Genomic DNA, 6,201 nt, shown 5'->3' with positions numbered 1-6,201 from the left:
TCCCCCCCCACACACACACACCCCCACACACACTCGGGGGACTCCGCTCTTGCCGTTTACACCCCAGGATCTAGAAGAGAGAGGCACCCAGCAAACACGCGCTGGATGAAAAATGAAGTTATTCAAACCTTTCCAAACCAAATTCTCTTCATCTGTGAAACGAGAACCATGGTCTCCCCTCCCCATGGATTTTGGGGGACTGAGACACCGCATGTGAAGCTCAGAGTCAGATCCGTCCAGGGGCGACTGCGCAGCAACCCCAGGTCTCACGCCCGCCTGTGACTCCCGGCCAGCACGCTCGAGCGCGCAAATTCTGAACCCAAACCTCAGAGCCTGCTTCCTTCATGTCCAAGTTGGTGACTCTGGGCACACGTGGCACCCAGGTGCAGAGCCATGCTGAGGGGACAGAGGATGGGCCACCGTGAGGGTGAAAGGAGCTGATTCACATCGATCTCTGGGAAAGGACCTGGTGACAGAGCGTGCCACAGAAATGGCCGCTGCTCGCAGGTGTCCTCCTGCTGGCTTAGCCTGAATGCCCGTCCCCACCCTCACACAGCTCCACGCTCCACTTAACTGAGGCTGTGGTCCCCGGGCGGGGGGCGGAAAGGGAGCGGAGGAGGAAGAGCTGTTACAGGGGGCCGTCCCCAGGCTGGCCACAGCTGGCCAAGAAGACACAGCTGGCTGCTGGGTCCCGCAGGATGTCCCCAGGGAGGCCGCAGGGACCCCCGCGTCCCGGACAGTCTTCTGGGGAAGGCGGCGAGAGTGACTCATGTCCTCGCCCCCTCCCTGCTCCTGTCACCTCGGCCGTAGTTCTGCCCTCTTGGGTGTTGACTGTGCCCCCATCCTTTTGGGGTACATTGCTCTGCTCCTTGGGGTGGTTACTGGAGCGACCAGAGCATCTAAGGGTCCTCTCCAGGTACACCTGGGCCCCGGAGTGGCTATGACCCCAATGCTAACGGCAAGATGTGGGCCGTGCTAACGCCAGACCCTGGGACGGGCGTGGGGGTGAGGCGCAAAGACGTAACAATGACATGTGGCTGGGGCTTTCCGACCTCGGGAACAAATGTTCCTGTGCTGGGGAAAGCAGCTGAGGCCCAGGGAGTAGACGAGGCCACGGGGATCCTGGCGTGACAGATCCTGGACCCCCATACCGTGTACCAGCTCTGTGGTTGGCCACTCGCCACCTCCATGACAAGCCAGGGGGTCAAGCTTGCACACCACGTGGTTGTAAGAAATCAATGCATTCGTATTTCTAAATCACTAAGAACAGTGCCCGCCATATAAGAAGCACCACGTAAGAGTCTGTCGATAAGTAAATAAATCTGAGTATTTACATGAAAATGGTGTGAATGGTTTCTGGTTTACGTTTTGTCATTTGGTTTATTTGACTTTGCCTTGGCCAGAGTTACGCAGACGACAGCTCCACTGCCCTCCTGTGACCTGTGGTTGGGGAGGAGAGCACCGCCAGCCGCATGTCCCCTGCCCTACCTGAAGGCCAGTCTCACACATTCACCCCCAGTGCCATGGCTCTGTGGCTGTAGGGGCAGCTCCGCTCTTCCAGAGTCAGAGCGAGTGCTAAAAACAGTCATTTAAAAATAAAATTAGACACAGGAACTCATTTATGCTGAGACTACGGTATCTTCCCAAGCTGCCTGCAGGACAGAACAATAAAAAATTTATCCTTAATAGCGTTTGCTGAATTCTGCCACAGGAGACCTATGTCTCGCCACCGGAGTTTGAGCAATGCTCGTCTGCTTCACATCCCTTCCTCAGCCAGCCATCGGCCTCCCCGTCCCCTCATCAGGACCTTGCAGCCAGCCTGCCTTCTCCAGTTCCTGCCCCCACTCAGAGACATGTCTGGACACTGGTCACTTCAGGCCACGGAGCTCTGGGAAAGAAAGAGAAAAAACAGCCCATAATCAACTCGCCCTGCCTGTCTCCCTTCTCCCGCCTACAGATGTGCGAGAAGACAGAAAAACGAGGGGAAAGAAAACACGAGCAGCCACTAAAGTTTTTATTATTATTATTTCATAGGAACAAGTGTGATAAGAGAGGCTAAGAGTTGGGGAGAGGGTAGCAAGGCAGCGAAGAAACCTTCAGAACAAAATAAAGGAGTGATAACGTTTACGCATTACAAAATCAATACGCATTCGCGAATGCATGTTATGTAAAGACATAAAGAAAAATCTGGAAGGATACACTTTTCACGGGGTTTTTCTCTAGAATGGGCGTGAAACGACAGATGATTCGTGCTCTCTGCACACTTTTCCGTTACTTCAATTTTTTATAGGTAACTTTTTATAATTTAAAACATTTAAAGTTATTTCCCATCAGCTTAAAGATACGTTGAAACTGTGTCCTATCATTTGTTGGCCAATATGTGGATGATTGCCATACGCTGCCATGGGAGCGTATATGGATTCATTCACTTTGGACGATGACTTTTCAGTGTCTGCAAATCTTAAATAGGCAAGCCGGCACCCAGCACTTCTATTTTTCTGAAGAATATGCAGGAATGAGTACAGTCCCATTGTGGGACTGTTAGTCATAGCAAAAATTGATACCTTAAAAGTCCCTCCAAAGGGGGCTGGCAAAATAAACTCTGGAGTGTCCAAATGAGGACATCCACCACAGCCCATAAAAGCATAAACAGAGTTACACATCCTGACACAGAGAGCTCTCTTAAGATACTTTTTGAGGGCAAAAGAGTGTTACCAAAAGATCTTCGCAATACGATACATTGAGTATTTTCCAGGGGTAAATACACACATATATATATGCAAAGGCACAGAAGCCTTGAAGGAAACGTACCAAACTGACTGGGCACACAGGGGCCACCATGCTGTTCTCCGAATCTTCCGGCCATCTTTGAAAACTCATTGTCTTTTCCCACCTGCTCCCTGCCTGACGACTTCTGGAATGACAACCTTGATATTTTACTTTATAAGTGAAATGAACCCACCAGGCTTAAGAAAGACTAGACTAAGCTTTCTCAGCGAGGCTTTCTTGGGACGAAGGCGCCTCTTTGCAATTTAACAAGGCTCCTCTCCGAAGGTGGGGCGGAGGGTGGAGAGGAAGTTTCTCGGGTCCTAATAAGAGAGCGTTGGGTCCCATGAAGCCCCGACAGCCCGGCGGCACGTAGACCGTCCTGAGTGTGTCCTGCAGGGGACACATGGCACCTGCAGCACTGTAGGATACACACGAGCCTCACAGCGTGGCGGTGACAGCTCAGCAAGGCAGAGCACGCCACGCATCCCCCCGGAGGGAGATGCTCCAGGACCAGGGCGGGCAGTGAGACAGCGTCGTGCGGGGAACGCGGCGTCTCTGGAGTCGGGGAGTCCCGGGTTCAAGTCCCTTTCGCCTCGTGCTCCGGGGGTACCTCCCGCTTTGTCCCCCGTGAGACGGGCCTGCGGGCAGCTCGGGTGTCAGGAGATGAGAGACAGCTGAAGGGAGAAGAGCGTGAGCCATGAGGTGCCCTCCGGGGCTAGGACGTGTTGCAGGATCAGGGCACAGAGGACAGACGCGGAGACGCACCGAGACCCCCGCCATCGGCAGCGGCCCCGCTGTGGTCCCTCTGTGTGTACCACCTCCAGCTGCACGAGTCGTACGTGTGACTTCGGTTCTCGGAGTCTCAGTAAAGGAGTTCTCCTCACCTGTAAAGGAATGATGACCACAGAGCCACCTGATCGGGGTTCTCGTCCACTCTCTCGGCACATAGGGATCAGGCACCTGCTGGGTGCCGGCCCTACGCCGGGCCAGACAGGACGGCACTGAACACGGCCGAAGAGGTCTCACCCTCGCGGGCACCTCAGTGTGGGGAGAAGGCAGACGTTACCCACACTGCCAAATGCGTAAATACCAAAATACGACTGTGGTAAATTCTACAAAGACAAGGGTCCGCGATAGGAGGGTTTGACCTTGTCTTGTGCAAAGGTCCAGTGGCTGAAATGATTAACCATGATAAAGCGTGTAAACTTTAAGACACGATGGCCAGGACACAGCGCGTGGAGTGTTATCAGCATGTCCTCGGGCCAGTGCCAGGGGGCATTCGTGTCTGATAGGACAGTTCCCTGTGATTCTGAACCCCACAGACAACCTCTGGTTTTGTCTTCCACCGTGGGGCCTATGAGGAGAAATAAGCTGGTCACTCATTCCCCACAGTAGGTACCTTTTATTATAAACAAATCTGGTGGCATTCTGGTCAGTGCGAGTTCAGTTAACATGGAAGATGGCCCGAGCTAAACAAGCTGGTCCGATCCATTTACTCAACCGGCACCCGTTGGTCCTTGACTTACTCTGAATTCACCCAGGTGATCAACCCCACCCTGACCGGCACACGTCGGGGGAGGGAAGGCAGCCAGCCGGCTTTCTGCAGGTGGGCGTTTTCTCTCCCGTCACCGTCAGCGGTACTGACGTGGGAAGAAAAAGAAGCCTTTCCTTCACATCATCCCCAGGTTTCAGACGAGCCTCTCAGTCGGCTGCAGGCAGACCCAGCACGCTCAGCCCCTGCTTCTCCAGACACCAGCTAAGGGGCTGGGGCACCCTCGGGGCCAACAGAAATTCTGCATCTGTGTCTCCGCATGAAGCATGAGGCCGGCTGGCCCCGCAGCAAACAGCCTGCATTTCCATGCGCCCCTCGACCTCGCTTCTAAGCTCAAACGAGGCGGCGTCCCCAGCAGTGGGCTGCTGGGCCTCCCTGCTCTGAGGACACATATGTTATCATTGCCGTGTTGGATTGGGATTCTGAAAAGACCCATCAGCCGCCTGATGAAGCATCAAGGCGGCCCCTTGAAAGGCTGTCACCAGCTGTGAGCTCATCGCAGTGGGTCTAGGGGGACCAGGCCAGAGGCCAATCCATCTGCCCGCAGCTCCGGCCTCGGCCTCATCTTGGGATCAACCGCGCTTCACATGGGAAGGTGCTCAGGCAGCCAGGCCGCAGGGACAAAGCCATTCCCACGCAGGGCCCTGCCCCTCCCTGTCAAGGACCGACTGTCAGGAGCCACCTCTGGTCCTATTTACACTTTGCTGTTGGGGAGATTGAAGCCGAGGGAGGGGGGAAGTGGTCAAGGTCAAAAGCAAGTCAGAGCACAGTTGAGACGAGAAGAGGGAAGCCTGGCGTCCTCCCCACCCCCACAAACCCGCCGAGGCCGCCTGGGACCACGCCCGACCCTTCGCTCAGGACCTGGCTAAGGTCCTGCTGCTCCCGGGGCCCTCCCTGATGGTCCAGGAGGTGGCAGGGCCCCCAGTGCCCTGAGCTTCTCCCGTCACGTCACTGACCCCTGTGTGGTCCCCTCCTGAATACTCGTCCCTCTCCCATGGCAGAAACCCCATGACCACAAGGGCCATGGGTGTGCGCTCGTGTGCCTCACCTGGAGAGTGGGAATGCACACTCGCAAAGGTACACATCACAGACACACACGCTCACACACGCGGTGACTGAGGGTGGACGAACGACGCACTTCGTTACCGACGTCACATTCCTGGTTTCACAGGCGTCTGGGTCTCTGTCCGGCAGGACGGAGCTGGCTGCTGAGGCGAAGCGCGCGCTCTCATCCTGGCTGTGCTCTGATTCGTTCGGTGACCTTGGCCCGCCCCGCCCCCACCTGCCGCCCTGCCTGCCCCGCCTCCGTGGCCCACCCTGCCGCCCCGGCACCTGCCCTGGGCCTATTGCCCAGACGGCGGTCCATCGGCAGCCAGCCCTGGCGTGGACCATGGGGAAGAGCAGACCACTGATAGCATCTGCTGCAGCGGCCACCGTCACCGTCACCGTCATCGCCGCCATCATCGTGACGTCATCGCCCTCAGCAGCAGCAGCGTCATCGTCACTGTCATGACCGTCTTCGTCTTTGTGGCCATCGCTGCCACCATCATCATCCCGTCACCGTGGTCGTCATCGTCTTCATCATCACACCATCGTCACTGCCATCGTTGTCTCCATCACATGCCAAAACATCCGCCGAAACACAGGCCTCACGCACGTCACAGAAATGAACTCAGAATGGATCGTAGACTGAAACAAACTGCAAACTGCAGAGCTTTGAAGAGAGGCACGTGACATGCGCTGACCTGTAATCTGGGGCGGAGCGGGGTGAGGGCAGAGGCAGCGAGACCAGGGAGGGGGCCACCGCCGGGGTCAAGGTAAAGCTGGAGCCGGGCCAGGTGGAGGCAGGGCAGGGGGGCCGGGGCGGTGGTGTCGCCTGG

Source organism: Pteropus medius, unplaced genomic scaffold, assembly GCF_902729225.1.
Source record: "Pteropus medius unplaced genomic scaffold, Ma_sr-lr_union100, whole genome shotgun sequence".
Classification (NCBI taxonomy): domain Eukaryota; kingdom Metazoa; phylum Chordata; class Mammalia; order Chiroptera; family Pteropodidae; genus Pteropus; species Pteropus medius.
This window is presented reverse-complemented; position numbering follows the sequence as displayed.